The following is a 20,435-nucleotide window of genomic DNA, read 5'->3' as shown; positions in this document are numbered from 1 at the left end:
TCAGTCAAAGGTCAAGGTCACAAGTAAAAAAATTCTAATTTCGTCTGTCTGTCAAAGGTCAAGGCCATAGGGGAAAAAAATCATAGGTCCATGTCAATGGACACGGCTAACTCAAACAGTCTTGATCTAATTTGTACGAAAGTTGGTGGTAGGGTTATACAAGAAATGAAACGCCAAGAACTCAGCCCCGAGCTGTCGATAGCTCGGTATGCCTCCGCCAAGCTTTGTACACACAGACTCGCTATACAACCTCAAGACAGGGATCACTGTGGGTTGAAATGTGACTAAAGATAAACTAAGTCGACCTCATATGACCCTGACCTTTGATGCCTTGATTTTTGCTGACCTAATCAGTTCATGGTCCCTTCACACTGTATCACTGACAAAAGTTTGGTCCGTCCAGGGGTTCAGAAGATATCGCGTCCACATCCATACGACCCTGACCTTTGACCCCTTGGCCTTGCTGACCTAATCAGTTTATGGTCCTTTCATACTTTATCACTGACAAAAGTTTGGTCGAAATCCGTCGAGGGGTTCAGGAGAAACAGCACCCACACGAATGTTATGGATGCACAAACCCACGCACGGACGCACGCACGCATGGACAGACCAATTGCTTAATGTCTCCTCCACCATAAGTAGGCGGAGGCACAATAAATAGTTCCATTTTGAGAGTAATCTGTCCAAGGTCAATGTCACAGGGCAAAGTCAAATATTCGACCCTTAGTCCAGGGCGTGGGGACGGGTGTTGCACTCCCTGGGTATTCCTTTTTTTTTTTTTTTTTTTTCCAGAAAGGTAGTCACATGAACCCGATTGTTAGTGCATACGGATGAAAATGCATAGATCTTCCAGTCATACACATAGGCAAATTAAGGAAGGGGAAAGGCTTGAAAGAAGAAGAAGAAAAAGAAGAAGAAGAGGAAGAAGGAGAAGGAAGAAGAAGGAGGAGGAGAAGGAGGAGGAGGAGGAGGAGGAGGAGGAGGAGGAGAGAGAGAGAGAGAGAGAGAGAGAGAGGGGGAAGCTTACCATTTTAACTCCAGCCAACAGATAACAGACTTTCATCGCAGGGAGTCATATGTAATTTTCTGCTACAAGACGATTTTATTTATATTTAAAAAAATCCTCCGCATAGTAAACAGGTTAATATCGGTTGCATCTAGCTCCTACAGGTAAAGTATATAAATAAATTAACAAACAAATACCGTCTATGCTTAATAAAAACAAATCCCTTAAAATCAGCAGGACTGTACTTAGAAATGTGTCATCGGAGTGAAGCTGTTGATTCAGGTTTGGAGAATCTTGCTGAATTGTTGAGACGAGTATTTTTTTCTGTTGTACTTTTTTCACTAAAGAAGGTTTCATCAAAACACAGTAAAGTCGCTGGGAAACTTAAAAAAAAAGAAAAAAAAGAAAAGAGGGGGAAAAATAGTTAAATCCTTGGCTGGAAGGGGTTAATATTCACGAAGGAAAGAATCAGCAAAATAATCATTTACTATGGTCACGTCATTTATATTCTTATTTTTCTTACAGACAAGTTAGGCTTAGGAGAGACTTGCCGAACTGGAGGGGTTAGATACAGCCTTCACCAAGCCCTTCAGTCTGAGTTTACGTAAGCTGAGTAAAGTGGTACAGAAGGAGTAAGAATAAGGAGCAATAAATAGGAATAAATAATAAGGGAACAAAGAGTAATAATGAATAAAGACAGAGAAAGAATACAGAGGAATAAAGAATAAGCAAGAATACAGAAAAATACAGAGGAAAAAGGAGGAACACAGAAGAATAAAGAGGAATATAGAAGAATAAAGAGGAATACCAAAGAATACAGAGGAATACCAAAGAATACAGAGGAAAACAGAAGAATAAAGAGGAATACAGAAGAATAAAGAGGAATACAGAAGAATAAAGAGGAATACAGAAGAATAAAGAGGAATACAGAAGAATAAAGAGGAATACAGAAGAATAAAGAGGAATACAGAAGAATAAAGAGGAATGCGGAAGAATAAAGAGGAATACAAAAGAATACAGAGGAATACCAAAGAATAAAGAGGAAAACAGAAGAATTAAGAGGAATACAGAAGAATAAAGAGGAATACAGAAGAATAAAGAGGAATACAGAAGAATAAAGAGGAATGCGGAAGAATAAAGAGGAATACAAAAGAATACAGAGGAATACCAAAGAATACAGAGGAATACCAAAGAGTAAAGAGGAATACAAGAGAATAAAGAAGATTAAAGAGGAATAAAGAGGAATAAGAATGAATAAAGAGAAAAATAAAGAATACAGAAAAAATCAAGAAAATAAAAATAAAAATGAGTAATAAAGAGGAATAATGAAGAATAAAGAAGAATAGAGGAATAAAGAAGAATAATGAAGAATAAAGAGGAATAAATAGAAATAAAAATAAAGAGCAATATAGAATGAAGAATAAAGAGGAATAAAGAACGGGAAGAATAAAGAGGAATGAAGAAAATAAAGAAAAAAGAGGTATAAAGAAAAGGAAGAGTAAAGAGGAATGAAGAAAATGAAGAATTAAGAAGAATAAAGAAGAATTAAGATACATCCTAGTTAAGCAGGTATGAAGAGAAGAATATTAACACTATTGTTTACGAAAGATGACCACAGTGGCAATCGCGGGGAAGATATTTATCACCAAAATATTCACTAGGAAAAAGAGCCTCTGACAAAAATATTTAACCAGGAAAAAGTCTAGCCCCACAATACTGATGCTGGAAAATATCTACGCCATTAATATTATCTAAGACTTTCATCATAATCGTAAAGAATATATCAGTAAAATATTCACAAATGTTCACAAGGCAAAAAGTCTGTCCCTGATAATTTTTATGCATGTTCGAAAAATTTATCAACATATTTACAAAATATTATCTTCCACCATGATATAAGCGAAGGAAAATATCTTTTGCCATAATATTCACGATGAGGGATAGCTATAACTACAAAAATCATCAGTCATCACCGTAATATTCACCAAGGAAAACAACCACAACGATATTCACTACGGAAAATATCTATCATCATAATATTCGCCAAGAAAAACGTCTATCACAACAATATTCACATCGAAAAATAACCATCACCATATTATTGACCATGGAAAACACCTATCAATATAATATTCACCAAGGAATATATCTACTGTATTACAAAATATTCACCCAGGAAAATATCTCACAAAACACTGTCCAAGAAAGCTATGCATCGCTATAATACCCGGCAGTGAAGTTTTTTAATCCGCTAATATTCATCTTGGAAAATATCTATCATAATAACAACTAGGGAAATGTCTATCATTAATATTCACCATGGAAAAAAAAAAAAAAATGTATATCACCCCCGTTTTGAGGGATGAAAAAGTTTAACATCAGGATATCACATAGGGGAAAAAAAAAAAAAAAAAAAAAAAAACGCAAAAAAAAAAAAAAAAAAAATCTCGGAAAGATAATAATGAAAATCAGAATTCTTGTGGCAATATTCATAAAGGATACTGGCCAAATTCTACTTTAATCAGGTCTAAATAGCTGTTAGTTATTATGAGACGTAATTATCTTTTGTAATATCTATTAATGTTCACTCTAGTTTAGTTGTGTAGTGTGTGGCATAGTTCATTCACTTTAACTCGGCCCAGATTTTCGTCCTTTTGCAACTTACTTCCCGTATCTCCAAGGCAGGATAAGACAATGTTATGGCTCTTCATCCTTTCCATAGAGCTTCTTCGTGACTAGCATCATATCCTAGTGTTTATGCATTACTACAGATCAGCAATCAAGATGAAGAGATGGCAGTTTTAGACCAGAAGCAAAGAAAGTATACTCGTAGTTGTATGTGGGAAGATTTAAAAAAACACTAGCAATCACAGACACAGCTAAAAAAAGAAGAAAACAAAAAACTTATGACTATGGCTCTTGGTCTTCTTTTCATCATCATCATCATCATCATCATCATCATCATTATCATCATCACCATCATCATCGTCAACTTCATCATCATCATCATCGCCATCTTCATCATCATCATCTTCTTCATTATTGTCCCCCTCCTCATCTCTTCTTCTTCTGATGACTTACGTACCGACGTGGACAGTAACAACGACCCACGTTTTTAGTTGCAAATTTATGGTATTTTTGCATATTATTCCGAGAAACTAACTAGGCTCCGAAGATGACATTACTGAGTTTCAAAAAGTATGGCTCACTGTGTCAAAATTCATCGTACAGGAGTGAAGCGATGTTTATGTTCACAACAGTACATTTTAGTCCGTATTCTAGGTCGTACAGGGTAATTCGTAGGACCTTTCTCTTGACGATTTATTTTGCACATTACACCTTTACATTCTTTTAAGTCTGCAGATTAGAGTATACTAAGGAGCAGAGAAAAAAATCGCTTAAAAACAGGTGTTAGGAATCTTCAGAGCCATCTAGACGCCCAGTGACAAGCAAAGCAATACTTATCAGGGACGAGAAAGAGAAGAATTAGTACAGGCAGTGATGTCACCTCCTTCTCTCCCATTTCCTTCCAACTTCCTTTCCCTCCCGTATCCTTCCTCCCTGTCTCTCCCTACCCTTCCTTCCTCCCTCTGTCTCTCCCGACCCTTCCTTCCTCTCTCTCTCTCCCTCCAATGTTCCTCCTTCCCTCATCGCCCTTTCCTTCCTTCCTCTTTCTCTTCCTACCTTTCCTCCTCTCATGTTTCGCCTTCCATTCACACGTCACCTTTCTTCCCTCCCTCCTTCACATTCCTTCCTTCCTCCCTCCCTCCCATGTTCTCTCCTTCCCTTGCCTGCCTCTCATTTCTCTCCTTTCTTTCTTCACCTTCTTCATTCCCCTTCCCCTCCCTGGTTCCTCCCTTCCTTCCAGTTTTTCCTCCCTCCATCATTCTCTCCTTACCCCTCCTTCCTCCCTCCCCCCTCCCCCCGATTCACCGCTCTTTCCTCCCATCCCTCTCCTTCCTCCTCCTTTCTCTCCATACCATTCCTCTCTCTCTCTCTCTCTCTCTCTCTCTCTCTCTCTCTCTCACATAGAATGTAATTTAACAAGGGTCTTCCATTTTCCAGACACCCCCCCCCCTTCAAACACTTTCATTATCAAGAATCCATCAGGCTACTCTCTCTCTCTCTCTCTCTCTCTCTCTCTCTCTCTCTCTCTCTCTCTCTCTCTCTCTCTAACTGTCCATTATCGATATGCAAATAGGAAAAATCTCATCCTCTATCATTCTCCAAAGCCTCCCTCAAAACAGGTAAAAAAAAAAGTGGAGGAGGAGGAAGGAAAACAGCAACAGACCTTATGGTCCTATCGAGGCTGCTTGTTGCCGAGCAGACTATGACTACGAGATCTAATTCTACATGCTGAAGGATAAGGATAGTAAAGCAAGAAGGCTCCCCCAGTCACCAAACCCTCCAGTTAAAACTGGCGGGAAAAAGTGAGAAGGACCACCATACAGCATGGAAAAACTGACATGGAAGTTTCATATGAAAGACTGAAAAGGAAAAAATTTCTTTAAATAATACCTTACCTATAAGCTACCAGTCTGAATAATCTGAAAGAGAAAATAATAAAGTAAACTCAAAAATCAAATAAATAAATTACTAACGCAAGACATTGTGCACGGGTGCGTTGAGTTAACGGGACGTCTGTAGACAAAACGTGAAAACTGCACAGTGCACAGTATGGAGGAGGAATAGGAGGAGGAGGAGGAGGAGGAGGAGGAGGAGAAGGAGAAGGAAAGAGACAGACAGAGACTGAAAAACAGACAGACACAGACGAATGAATGTGCAGAGATTTATGGAATGGGAGGAATAATATTGTGAAAGAAAAGTGGATGATATCTATCAACAGACAGGAATGGTGAGTTTAACAGGGGAACGTCGTGGAGTGGGAGGTGTGCGATCGAGTAGGGTGGAGCGAGAGGTGAAGTGAAATATGGAGTGGGAGGTGGAGATGTGAAGTGGAATGAGAGCTGCGGAGTGGGAGGTGGAGTGGGAGGTGGAGTGGTGGAGTGGCAGGTGGTGGAATGGGAGGTAGAGATGTAAGAAACAATGAATTAATGAGAAGTGAAGTTATGTATAAAACAGTGTACTTGTGTATCTATTGAAAGAATGCCTTCTTACAAAGATACACAGACCATACAGACTTTACGGTCCCTTCTAAATGGTCCGACCTCAACCACGTCAGCCCGAGGACCTCAACAGGTGTTGATGTTTGCTGCTGCCAGACGAATATTTTCAACTTAAGAGTACAAAGTGGTGAAGAAGTTAATGAAGTCTTTATCTAGTCCTCTTTTTCAAAAAAAAAAAAAAAAAAACTCAAGTTTAAGTGTAAGGGAAGCATGAATTAAAAAAGAAAGTCAGCAAAGTAAATGAGTTAACAGGATGACCTAAAATGACAGCAGCATCATACTGCCACCACAACCCTCTCACAGGTTACATTTAATATTTTGTTCCACCTAAGTCACACGATTTTAATGAACTAATAGTGGGTCACAGGAGCCGGAAAGAATTAAGATTAGTAAACGTTTGAATAAAGGATGGCAAAATGGTCGCAGTGTGCATGAAAAGGAGATTAGTGTGGTGTAGGGTGATTACGTGTGGTGTGGTGTGGTGGACTGTGGTGAGGTGTGGTGTGGTATAGTGTAATATGGTGGTGTGTGGTGTGATATGTGTGGAGTACTGCGGTGTTGTATAATAAAATGATGCAATGTGGTGTATTTAGTTCAAATGTGGTGCACTAGGGTATAGTAAGACAATTTTATTTTTCTGTATTTAATCTGATTTTCCTTCCTCTCTTCATCTTCTGTTAAAAAATAAATAAAATAAAATAAGTGCGGTGTAATGTGGTGGGGTGGGGCGTGGCGTGGCGTGGTGCGTATTGTGGTGATATGGTGAGGTGTGGTGTGGTGTGGTGAGAGAGAGATGGGCTGGTGTAATGTAGTGTGGTGTACTATGGTAAAGTGCGACGTAGTGTTGTGGAGTAGTGCAGTGAAGTGCTGTGGAGTGTAGTGTAGTGTAGTGTAGCGTTGTGGAGTGTGGTGTAGTGCAGTGAAGTGTTGTGGAGTGTAGTGTAGTGTAGTGAAGTGTTGTGGAGTGTGGTGTAGTGTAGTGAAGTGCGGTGTAGCATGGCGTGATACAATGTAGTGTGAGAGATGTAAAAGAACAGTTAGAAGAGGGAAGTGGAATTAATAAGCATCGTGGAATGACCGAAACATAATGGGGAAAAATGAAAATATAAAAAACGGAAGGAATACGAAAGAAACACAAATATAAAAGAATGAGAGAAAAAGGAAAAGAAAAAAAAATATGAGGAAGGAGGAAAACTTTCTTTTGAGGGTCGGAGAATTGTGAAAGATGAGGAAGATCAAAGTGTGTGTGTGTGTGTGTGTGTGTGTGTGTGTGTGTGTGTGTGTGTGTGTGTGTGTGTGTGTGTGTGTGTGTGTGTGTGTGTGTGTGTGTGTGTGTGTGTGTGTGTGTGTGTGAACTCAATAAGAAAATCAGAAAACTCTCTCTCTCTCTCTCTCTCGTAAGGATAAAGGTTAGCTCTCTCCTCTCCTGCGCCGTCACGCAATTTACCCTATTTTTCATCAAAAGGCAATCGAGAATGTTATCACTGAAGGGACTTCCGATCTCTCTCAGCCTGGAATGGAATCTTTTAAAGCTGCTACAGGACACCCTTTTGTCCCCTTCCTCCCTGATCCATCCTCCCACCCTTGCACCCTCCTGTCCCTTACATCCTTCCACCCAAACTTATATCCTTCTATCTCCTTACACCCTCTGAGCCTCCCTTACACCCCACGCCCCACCAAACTCCCCCCCCCCCTGGCTTCCCTTACACTGCCCCTGTCTTCCCTTCCAAATTCCTGCCCTCCTTACATCTCAGACCCCTCTTCCTTGCACCCTCCTGCCCCCTGACATCATCTGTCTCCACTTACACCGTCCCTCTTCTCCCATATATTCCCTGGTCCCCCTCCTTACACCCCCTGCCTTCCCTCATACTCTCCTGTTTCCATTATACCCTCCTAACCTGCCTTACACCCCTTCCTCTCCTTACACCCCTTGTCCCCCTCTTACATCCTTCTCCCCTCCTTGTACCTCCCTCATTCCAACCTTTCCATGTGGTCGGGTTATAGAGCAAAACACAAATATTGGGTTATTTCAGACTCTACTCCAGGTACAGCAGATCCACAAACATGTGGGTGAGATGTGAGCTGCCCTAGACATTTCAATGATGCACCATAAGCCACTACACTATAAGTCGTCGAATTATTTTCTTGGAAGAAGTGATTTGAGACCACTAAGTGCAACGAATTGTTCAGAGTGTATTATTAAATAAGAAAACTGCTGTGAGAGAAAGTGTTTTGATGCATAACCATCTCACCAGTTTTGTGTCGTGACAGACAAGACAGAAGTTGTGGCACAGACATACTCGTATGTAGTAGTTATGTGCAACGTGCATAAGTATTCATATGTAATATTTGGAATATTGTGTAACATCATCGTATTATACTAAAACGCCCTCCTGCCATGAAAAGATGCAAGAGATCTTGCTGGCAGCAGCCTTTGATGTGCCGCATCCCAGAAATGGCATCTCTTGAAGCCCCGACCCATCCAATGAATCCATAAAAACCTTTGGCCTTATCCGGCATTCACACAAATACATTACCACACACCCACCCTATCATATTCACACACACACACACACACACACACACGTTACAGGACATGAAGGCCTGGATAACATTTTTTTTTATATAAGATCTATTCATTTTTGTTTCGAACGATGCCATATGAATTTATTCCATACATTCGAGGATATTTCCCTGTGAAAAATATTGGCGTGTGAAAGATGTGGGAATTACGAGTCTGATGCGTCAACAACCAAGAACTCTTTCACCTCAGTTGAGAATATTAGCTGATGAAACTAGGTGTGCCACAGTCATGTCTCATGACTCGTTAATTAACATGGACGTTGTGGATAGCGGGTAGGTAAGCCAATGCGAAGGGCGAAATCCTCGTGTATGACTGGATAGGACCAGCAGCTCTGACCATCAATGAACAGAAAAGTAGGTGCAATATGCTAAATATGCTCAGGAAGATGCGATGCTTCATATGTGACCTAGAATATGAACATAGTCAGCAGTCACTCTCTCTCTCTCTCTCTCTCTCTCTCCACACAGTTCTCCTCCCTATTGCTCTGTCCTCTCCCTCTCATCTTTCCCCACTCTCTCTCTCTCTCTCTCTCTCTCTCTCTCTCTCTCTCCTCTCCTTTTTCATCTCCCCTCTGTTACTGTTTCTACATTTCTCTGTATTTCTATCGTCACAACCTCTCTCTCCATTTCTCATTTTCTCATCTCTGTCCATCCCTGAATTCCTCCTCTCTTCCCCTTTCCTCTATCCACTCGGTTCTGTCCAAGACGCAATAAATAATCATGGTAACATAATGCTCCCATGAGAACTCACTCACTCATGGTGGCTCACACACACACACACACACACACAATAGAGCAACCACTCCATCACGTATTATCCTTCCTGAATATTAATACTTACTACCTCTGCGATTTTATATTTGACTATACTCTATTTTCCTTAAATTTGCCCAGATTTTTGGCTTTTTTGTATGTGTCACGTAGCTCAATGACAGGAAAAGACAGTTCTACGGCTTAACATCCTTTCCAAAGCACTTCTTCGTGACTAACATCATATTCTGTTGTTAAACACTTGAAGCACCTCAGCATTCAAGATGGAGGGATGACAAATTTATGTCATGCTGAAGTGAAAATAGTAAAGCCCAGATATACAGCCACACCAACACCACAATTGAGCAGCGGCCTCATTACACTCACACACACACACACACACACACACACACACACACACACATTGACAAATACAGAAATACAGGTAGTTTAAGTGTGTGTGTGTGTGTGTGTGTGTGTGTGTGTGTGTGTGTGTGTGTGTGTTTAGGTAGGTGCAAAATTACTGGATTTTTTATACAAAAGTTGTATGTGTATATGTGTGCAATTATGTGTGTATTTACGTCCATGTACGTGTGTCAGAGACCGGCGAAAAAGAGCAACAGTGTGCATGTGTGAATGCATGTGTGCGTGTGCCTGTGTATACAAATGTGACTGTGTGCTGGAATGTATATACACAATGGGTGCAGAATATTGCCGTTACGTATCAAAGTTAGTATCGTCGCTTAACTATGAGTGTAACTAAGACACGAATAAATGTGTGTGTGTGTGGATGAGTAAATTGGGAGTGTGTCGTCCTGTCTCGGCTACCTCCCTTTCTTTGGGGGAAGCAACCTAGGTATATAGATAGACAGATAGATGTAACCGATATCCAGTTGCAGGTAAAAGATCCTTCCAGGTAAGGGGGTTGGCAGAAATAGACTCACACACGCAAACACTCTCTCTCTCTCTCTCTCTCTCTCTCTCCTCGTCATCGGCAGCGTCAGTATCATTTTCTCTTTTTCGTCTGTAAGTCAACTTTAACGTAAGAATGTTTCTAGCAAGAAGCACAGCGGGTTTTCTCAAAAGCATCGGGGCAGAGATGAAAATTCTCAGGAGGCCATAACCTTCGCTAGGTTTACGGTACAAAGAACACAAGGAATCAGTGTATTAGGGAAAAATTTTGCTTCATCGCTTATCCTACGTCCTTCACCTGAAAGGGTTAATCACTCGTACAGCTGATAGGCATAAATATAAGCCTTCCTTTTTTTTTCTCTCTCCTTCCTCCTCCTCCTCCTCTTCTTGTTCTTCTTCTTTATACTTTGTCTTAACTGGCTGTGAGTTGGCAGAAAACTCTTTGACTACTTCCTTCGACCTTCATTTATGCTAAGCGTCTGCGTCGAGGTAAATATACAATCGGGTGTCATGAGAGTTTTTAAAAGCACTTACAAAATCACGATACGCTTATGGCGGCAGTAACCGGATTCCTAAAATGGTCACACAGCCTCCGAGCGATTAGTAAATGGCGTTAGGAATTAACGAAAGATGGAGATTCTGGCACAAGTTGGAGTGGGATTATGTTGAAGGTGTTACGACTGTTAAATGTGCAATGCAAAGGCTATAATGTTTTACTTGTCTCTTCATATGCATTCTCTCTGCTCCCTCATGCCTCTCCTGTGGTCCTCTCCTCTCTCTAACCCCTACCTCACTTCTCCCTTGATATTCCTTCCCTCCTCTCCCTCCCTCACCTCTCTTTCTCCCCCTCATACGCTGCCTCACTTCTCCTCTACCTCAGTTGTTACTCACCCAATTTCACCTCTAATCACTTCTCAATTGTTACTCACCCAGTTTCACCTCTAATCACTTCTCTCTCACCCAACCTCACTCATCCATCATCATCACCATCTCCCTCACTTCTCCCTCAATTTTTCATCGTCGCCCGCTCCTCACCTCTCCCCTCCCTCCCTCTCTCCCTTATACCTCTCTTCTCACTAACTCCTCACTCAAGCCTCCTCTTTCCCTTATCTCTCCCTCCTTCCCTCACGCCTCCCTCTTTCCCTGGACTCGCCCTCACTTCTCCCTCGCCTGTCCTTCCCTCCTCCCCAAATTTCCCTCAGTCTTCCTTCCCCTCTTTCGTTGAGCTTATTCCTTTCTAGTTCGGTCTTAATGCAGTGTATACGCTTCCCTGTTGCAACTCTATTACGGAAGCTCAAACTTTCATGAACAAATGTCGTTGCTGTCTCACGAAGTTCACCTGCATAATGAGATGTGATCGGTCGTGTCTAAGAGGGACAAAGGCTTCAGATGTCCCACAGTGACCTTTGCAACATGCCGGGTTGTGATCCTCAATAACCTCCCACCTGCTATAGCCTCATTGCGCTCTCTGCAATTTTCAAACTTGTTTTTAAGCATTAATGAATTCTGGAGCCTCTGGTGGGCTGGCTGGTAGTGTGTGCTTCTCAAAGTCTTGACCTGGGGTTGATCACATCCGGTAATAGATACAAGTGGGGCCAAAAGCCAAAAAGCGCTTAGTCAAAGTGTTCAGTTTCGGTCTGTGAGCCTGTGGCGGGATATTCACCTACGATCTTGCAATACAAGGCCAGCGTATCATCCAGGTCACCAAAGTTGCCTTCCTTACGTGTTACACAGAGTACTCATTTTACCTACTACCTCACAAAGGGGGAATGGTCACCTGAGTCCCGCGGCGTCAGCTGCCAGCACCAGGATTAGGACCCCGGCGCTATCGAGCTGGCAGCTTCGTAGCCAGTAATGCTAACAACTAGGCAACGGTACTGGGGTAAAAAAAAAAAAAAAAAAGTTTAGTAGTATGCCGTTCATGTGTTATCACCTGTACAAACATTTTCTAGGTTCCATCGATGACATACAGACCACAGACTCCACTCACAAACATTCTAACACCAAATTTCCACATACACTTCTCACCTGCACTCCTTAAGCCTTATGCAATTGGCGTATACCTGTGGGTGAAGCACTGGATGGGGGAGGGACACTTCTCAACTGACAAAAAAGTGTCCCTGGGCTCTACGGATGAGGTGTCCATAAGAAACCATACAGTACTTACTAAACTTGGACATGGCACCTTAGTTGGTATTCTCGTCGGTTATGAAAGCTCTGTAACTCCTATTCCTTAGCGATTTCTTTTTGGATATGGCTGGTTAATACCCTTTTATACGTTATATATGCAGAGTAAGGCGATACTGGAAGGATTTATATAACAAAGAAGTTTCAGTATGATGTAAAAAACAAAATATATTATTGAGAAAAAAAAAATGTTAAGGACCTTCCAAGCCATAGCAAAGTATTTCTGTTAACGCTTTCACACACACACACACACACACACACACACACACACACACACACAGCTTCTGTCTGTGTGTGTCTGTCATTACGAAGCTCAACCTTTCGTTAACACTACTCTCACTACAGACAACCCCTTAGCCCACCAGACGAGGCCAACATAGAGAAGAGTGTGTTCAGGCAGCTCTTCTCTTCCTCTGTGGAGATGATTCAGCCCTGCAATGGATCTTATGGGGACTGGTAAAAAATTACTCTTATTGGTACGCCTCTGTTTCCGCCATTTTTCTTTTTTGTTCAGTTTATGAGCACCTTCTATGGTCCTTTCACCTTAGCCTGGTCCAGATTTTCGTCACCTTGCAGCTTAATCCACATAATTCAGTGGCACAAAAACTCAAGACTACCGCTCTACATGATTTCCACAATACTTCTTTGTTTGTGATAGGTGGGGGCGCTCACCATCCACTCACTCGACGTAGTGCTGCTCTCGGATGTCTGCCCTTTCCTCTCCTCCATCCCTCTTTCCTTCCATCCTCTTCTGTCTTCCTTTCGTTCATTCTCTTTTCCTTGTCCTTCTGCCTATGGGAAACTTTACACTCCCTCTTCTGTCTTTCTTTCCTTCATTCTTTTCTCTTCCTTCTGCCTGTGGGTGACTCTACACTGAGTGACAAGCCAAATGGTTTCCTGTACACCAGGAAACCATTTACTACGTTGGGTGGTAACATATAACCAAATTTTGGCGCCTGGTGGTTTATTGGGTAATTATTGCGCTCCAATCGGATTGAGCCGGTGAAGGTTTATATCCAAGGGATGGTTGGGGTTGATTGCTCGTGTAATGCCACTCAGGGATGAGTGAGGCTGGTCACTCTCATCTTAAATGTCGGGACCAACTGCCTAGCCTCGGGCTCCTACGCTCCACATGGAGCAATGTAGGATTGGATGATAGATAGATAGATAGATAGAATACTTCTTTGTGGCTAGCATGATATTTTGGTGATTATCTCTCGTTACAACTCAGGATTTAAGATGGAGAGGTGGAGACTTTAGGCCCCTTCCACAGCAATTTATTAACTAGACGTATCCAATTATCAATCGCTAAGGGAGAGGTGTTAGGGCCCTTTCCACAGCAGTTTATGAACTAGACGTATCCAATAATAAATCGTCAAGAAAGAGGTGTTAAGGCCTTTTCCACAGCAAGTTATTAAGCATACTACGCCTAAGCATTCTCCTGCATGTTACCTTTATCGTTTAAATATCGACATATTCTGAATCAATAACATGGCATAGGGTACGGAGGTGTAAGGGACAGAATAAATCGCTAAGGGGGAGGTGTTAGGAACTCCCCAAAGCATCTTACACAAGGACCCTTAATCTGGAGAGCTTGAGAAGACTTACAATTCCTTCGAAAATTGAGAAAACAGAAAAAAAAAAAATCGAGATCATGCACTTTTTATATACCAGCGACATCTTTCTTTTTCCTTTTTTTCATTCTTTTTTCTTTTCTTGCTTATTCCTGCTATGTATTGACGATTATATTCAACTTGGGAAAGATCTCCAATAACGCAAAAGCTACCGACGGCCATGTCTAGCTTAGCCTGAATAATAACCAGAGACAGCAAGAATATCAACAAAATGCCGTCCTCGGGTCGAAGGGATTAAAGGAAGGTATAGAAAAAAAAAATCTCCAGCCCATATAAAATAAAATAATGAGAATAAAATTTGCAAGAACGTAACCAAAATACCGTTCCCGGGTTGAAAAGGGTTAAATTGTTTCGTTTCGTTTCATTTACAAAGGCCCCAACATGCTTGTATGCGTCCACCTTGGTCACCCAACTGCTGCTCTTCACACCGCTCGATATCTGGCAGCCTCCCTATTTCGTCGCTTATCCCTGAGGTCACACACTACGATCTCATCCCGATCTTTTTTGTTCTGCCCTTCGCAACCCTACCGTCGACGTTCACTCTTCTCACCTTCCGCACCTATCTGTCATCTCCCATCCTCTCAACATGCTCAAACCGTCTCAGTCTACCCATCCTCATCACAACACTAATATATTCAAGACCCATCCTTCGTCTCAACTCTTCAATTGTAATCCTAACCCCCCCCCCTCTCCCCTTGCCTCTCATCCAAGGACACACTACACATTCATCTAAACCATGTCGTTCTGTACGTTTGAGTCAACAAATATCCTCTTCCTTTCTTCTTAACAGCATTACACTCCTAACACATGACGCATACAAGGAACCCTTAGCACGGAAGTAAAGCTCTCTCAGTGTCAGGAAAGGCAACGGCTCCCTGAATTTTCCCCAAACACTCGTTACCTTAGCCAAAGAACTACCTCCAGTCCCACCTCCATCACATAACGTGTCCCCCAAATAACAACACTCTTTCGCACACTCAAGAGACTCTCCAGCATGGTCAATCCTTTCACGAATGACAATTTCCACATGCTCTCCCCGACACACAAGAAATCGGCATTATTTCGCAGCCTACCTATAATACCACTACATGTCTTATGCACCCACTTATCATAACACTACACAAGATGGAGTTACTTTCCAAGATGGAGTTAAATTCGTTCAAAAACTCAGAAAAATACCTGAACACTCACTCAGTCTAAAAACTAAAACATCACAGCAAAGACTCACACTTTCAGAGGATCATGAGCAGAGCCAAAAATCACCATAAACTCAAGAGAATATATACGAATAAACTCAAGAGGATGTAAAGCCGAACACTCACTCAGTCTGGAGATCTTGAAGGCATCGGCAGTGCTGATAATATCGACGAAGGCGTGTAGCTCGTGTCTGCGGCTGGTGGAGTTTTGGTTGTATTGCTTGATGGCGTGGAGGAAGGCGCCCTGTATGTCCCTTGAGTCACGGTCAAAGATGGCACCTGCAGAGAGGAAGAGAAGGGGTTGTTAGAAAAGTTTACCTGGGGGAGTTATAAGGTGTCTTCTTTTTCTAATGGAACCTATAGAGTGAAAGAGATAAGTTTGCTATGAGGGTCTGTTTGGGTAAATTAAGTGTTCTCTCTCTCTCTCTCTCTAAAATTAACTCAGTAACGGAGCCTCCTCACCCTCTCACCTGAAGAGTGGAAGAGGAGAGTTTGTTTGAAGGTTCTGTTACGGGGATATGCGTTTTTTTTTTTTTTTTTAATTCTAACCTGACAATTATCGTTCGCCCTTTTCACCTCAGTTGATTGCCAAGTGTAGTCAGATTGGAGGGTTGATTTGACTTGTATCCAAGGAGATCTCAAAACAGGGTTGTCGAATTTCAAAGTATCACAATTTAATATTCAAGTTGACTGACCTGGTTGCGTCACGCAAAAAAAAAAAAAAAAAAAAAAAAAAAAAGGCACTATAGAGATTCACACAGGTGAGGCGCCACTCATCCACTCACTCAATGTAGCGAGCTTTTCGGGTGACTACAATGAATATCAAGCCAAACGGTTTCCTATAACAATGGAAACAAATTCAAGAGACAAGTGTAACAGTAACGCGTCGTCATGGCTAAACTTGCTGGACATACATACATACATACAAGCAGTACCGTACGTCGCACAGTATGACGCATCGCTTCTTTTTGCATAACCAACGTTGTTTTGCACTGTGTACAGTATGACCATCATCAGCATTATCTTCAATAACATCCTCCTTTTCCTCCGCCTCCGCCTCCTCCTCCTCCTCAGCGCCATCTTGAGATACACACGCATTAAAGCAGCTCCGCATATCCAAGTGTTTCAACCACAAGCTTGAGTGAAGATCGGTTTGAAAGTGAATTAGATAAGTGTATAAGAGTCGTAGACATATTTCCCCCGTGTAAAGTATTTAAATAGACTTCATGTAAAAGTTTTAGAGCGGGTTAAAGGTGTAAAGCGTTCGCGTGTTCCTTTGTTTACATATACCGCCACCCTCCACTTCGTATTCCTGCCCTTTCCCGCCGTTATTTCTGGTCTCAGACATATTATACAGTAGTTTATTTTCCCGCAGATCAAGGTCAGTTAGAACGATATCTAACAAACAGATTATCTTTTCTCACTAGTACAGTAAATGGTGTAGTGAACCGAAAGTGTATTTACCTACTAGCTCTCTTTGTTTTTGTTCCCACTACCATCCTTGTACGTCTTACTTTAAAGTCTAACGTAACAAATACTAACTAAGTTGCTTGCTAGTTTAGTGCAAGTGAATAGCACTGTCTTCTGTATAGAGTAACAACTGTGTGATTGATGTTACACCAGTGAAATAGTTTTTGCACTACAAACCATTGTCCACTGAGTGAAGCTAGGTGTTTATTTTGATTTCTCCCCAACATTCCATTGTTATTTTCTTTTTTCCTTTTTCTCCCAGTGAATCAGTTTATGGTGTACTTCCACAATACATGGTAAGCTAGATCATACCATAGCAAGTAAATTTTCTTTACATTTTACACAGTTCATGGTAAGTTAGGTTGTACCATAGGAAGCAGATTTTCTACTGTTTTTACACTGGTAAAAGAATTCATGTAGGTTGGCTTGTGCTACAGCAGGTGGATTTTCTATTCTTTTTATACTGTTAAAGGAAGATAGTATACAAAAAGTAAGTGAATCTCCCTAGAAAATCAATTTTTCATTTATAGAGTAAATTGTCCATTTTTAACAACATCCCTTAACCAGTTGTATATTATTTTTATTTTCAGTTGTTCACTGAGAGAAGCTAGGTTTTTATTTTGATTTTTTCCCCAACATTCCATTGTTATTTTTTTTTTTTTTTTTTTTTTTTTTCCAGTGAATCAGTGTATGGTGTATTTCCACAATTCATGGTAAGCTAGATCATACCCTAGCAAGTAGATTCCCTTTTCATTTTACACAGTTCATGTTAAGGTAGGTTGTACCATAGCAAGCAGATTTTCTGTTCCTCTTACACTGGTAAAAGAATCCATGTAGGTTGGATTGTGCCATAGCAGGTAGATTTTCTATTCTTTTTGTACTGGTAAAGGAAGATAATATATAAAAAGTAAGTGAACCTCCCTAGAAATTCAATATCTCATATATAGAGTAAATTGACCATTTGTAACAACATCCATTAACCAGTTGTATACTATTTTTTATTTGTGTGGGATTGTGGAAATATTGCTGCAAAATGCCATCTACCCTAAAGGCCTGCCAGGAGTGTACTGGTCGCTTTGCGGCTCAGTATTTTTCAAATTACTTTTCGACGCCTGTGTGCAAACTATGCATCTTGAGAAAAGATCTAGAAAATGGTTTAGCTGAATCGCAGAGAAATTACAGGGAACTCAAGGCAGAGTTTGAGACACTGAAAGAGTTTGTAGTGGCAAATGTAGGAGTCAGCAACAGCACTCGAGAAGGAAGAAGCGTACAAACTGAGCTCGTACAAGCCCCCGCCCATCAGGCAGTCACAAATAATAGTGTATCAGTATCTTCCTCACCCAGCGATTCAGTACGTTCCTCGCCAAGCGAAGTCCCCTTTACTATGGTAAGAAATGGCGCAAAACCCGGAAAAGATTCGAGGAAGCATCTTCCCATAACTACGTATAATCGCTACCAGATCCTTGCCGAAGCGGTAAATGAGACAGAAGAAACAAGGCTTATTGGGGACTCTATTGTACGCAGTCAGCTGGAGGAATTTTGTGGACGTGCCCCCATCAGCAGAAAGAGGTACTGTTTTCCAGGAGGTGGACTAAGTGATATCACAGAAGCCTGCGATGAGGTCACAAAAGACGCAAATGATCAAACTCTATACGTTATCCATGTTGGTACAAATGATCTGAAGCGCAGTAGATCAGAGGAATTGCTAGCAAAGTATCATGAAATGATCAAACGATTCAAAACTAAGTCCACAAATGTGATGATATCTGGTATACTCCCAAGGATCAAGGCAGAAAATAGTTTCTATGATAAGGCCTTCAGCACAAATAACCGGCTCAAATCTCTCTGCACGCAAGAGGGAGTCGACTTTGTCAATCTGTGGGACCAGTTTTATGAGCAACATACTCTATTCCAGAAAGATGGTCTCCATTTGAACTCAGTAGGAGCGGCACGGCTAGGTAGACTTCTAAACGATAATGTTGCCCTCTTCAGATCAAAAAACGCGGCACGTCCAGGAACAGTAACCTTAACGTAAATACCCACAAAGTCAGATCACCAACTGTTCGGAACGGAATTAGAGTCTGCTATGCTAACGCACGTAGTCTACGTAACAAGTTTGAGGATTTAGAATCTCTAATTTACCTAGAAAATTATGACATCATTGGCATCACAGAGTCCTGGATTAACACATCTGACCGTGACTTTCTAGCGGAATACTCACTAACAGGGTACAATATTTTCAGCTGTGAGCGACCACATCGAGCTGGTGGCGGTGTTTTACTATATGTGAAAACTAGTCTCCATCCCCTTGTGCTATCCAAACCCAGTATTACCAACATAGATGCCAGTATGTTCAGCTAAGTAATAATTCACACAAAATAAATATATGTCTCATCTATCGTCCGCCAGCACAGTCAACTGAGACAGATGAAAAACTTTATGATCAAATTGCGGAAATTTGTTGTCAAGAGGATAGCGTAATTTTTGGAGACTTTAATCTACCGGTAACAAAGTGGGGTGAACCACTGACAGCACACTCAGGACAAGAGCTTTATACGAATCTTCAGGAAAGCGCCCTTTCCCAACACGTAGAATACCCAACGAGAGGAAACAATATCCTAGACATCATCTTGACTACAAATGATAACCTAGTCAACAACGTTGAAATAGGACCTGAGTTTAGTTCCAGTGATCATCGAACTATACAGTTTAATATTACTACTGAAAAAGTAAAAGAAACGGAGAGCAAAGAAAAGGTCCCAGATTATCGTAGAGCTAATTTCAACAGGCTCAGAGCGCTACTTGCAACTGCAGATTGGAATCAAATGTCTGAAACCGATGACATAAACCAAGCATGGGAAATATTCACCGAAAAATTTAATGAAGTGGTAAAGTCATGTGTGCCACTACGTAACAGACGTCCAGCTGGAAATAGTAAACCAAAGTGGTGGTCCAGTGAAATAAAAAGTAACTTAATAGCCAAAAAACAGGCATACCATAAATATAAAGCTACACAAAATAATGATGATAAATTACAATACGATAATCTACGCCGCACATCGAAAAGACTTATTAAACAAAGCAAAAGAGCACTGGAGATCCACATTGCTAACACGTGCAAATCAAATCCTAAAGAATTTTACAGTTACATTAGAAAGAAAAAGGTTATGACTACATCAATAGGTCCTCTAGAAACAAACAATGGCAGACACACTGAAAATGAGGTCGAAATGGCAAACATTCTTAACGATTACTTTGCGTCTGTTTTTACAGTAGAAAACACCACCAGAAACCTACTGTTACCCACAAACCAAGCAAATAGCACAGTCCTTAGTAACTATGCTATCCATAATAATGATATCCTTTCAGCCATAAATAGTACGGACATAAACAAAACCCCTGGCCCCGATAAAATATCACCGAGAATTCTCAAAGAAGCAAAACATGAGTTACTGCTGCCACTCTCTGTCTTATTCAATAAATCATTAAGTACTGGGAAAGTTCCACGCAAATGGAAACTAGCAAATGTAACACCAATTTTCAAAAAAGGAAATGAGTCGCACCCAGGAAA

This window comes from Coenobita brevimanus, chromosome 1, assembly GCF_032717465.1.
Source record: "Coenobita brevimanus isolate Jiangsu-jjx chromosome 1, ASM3271746v2, whole genome shotgun sequence".
Classification (NCBI taxonomy): Eukaryota; Metazoa; Arthropoda; class Malacostraca; order Decapoda; family Coenobitidae; genus Coenobita; species Coenobita brevimanus.
Note: the sequence above shows the minus strand (reverse complement) of the source record.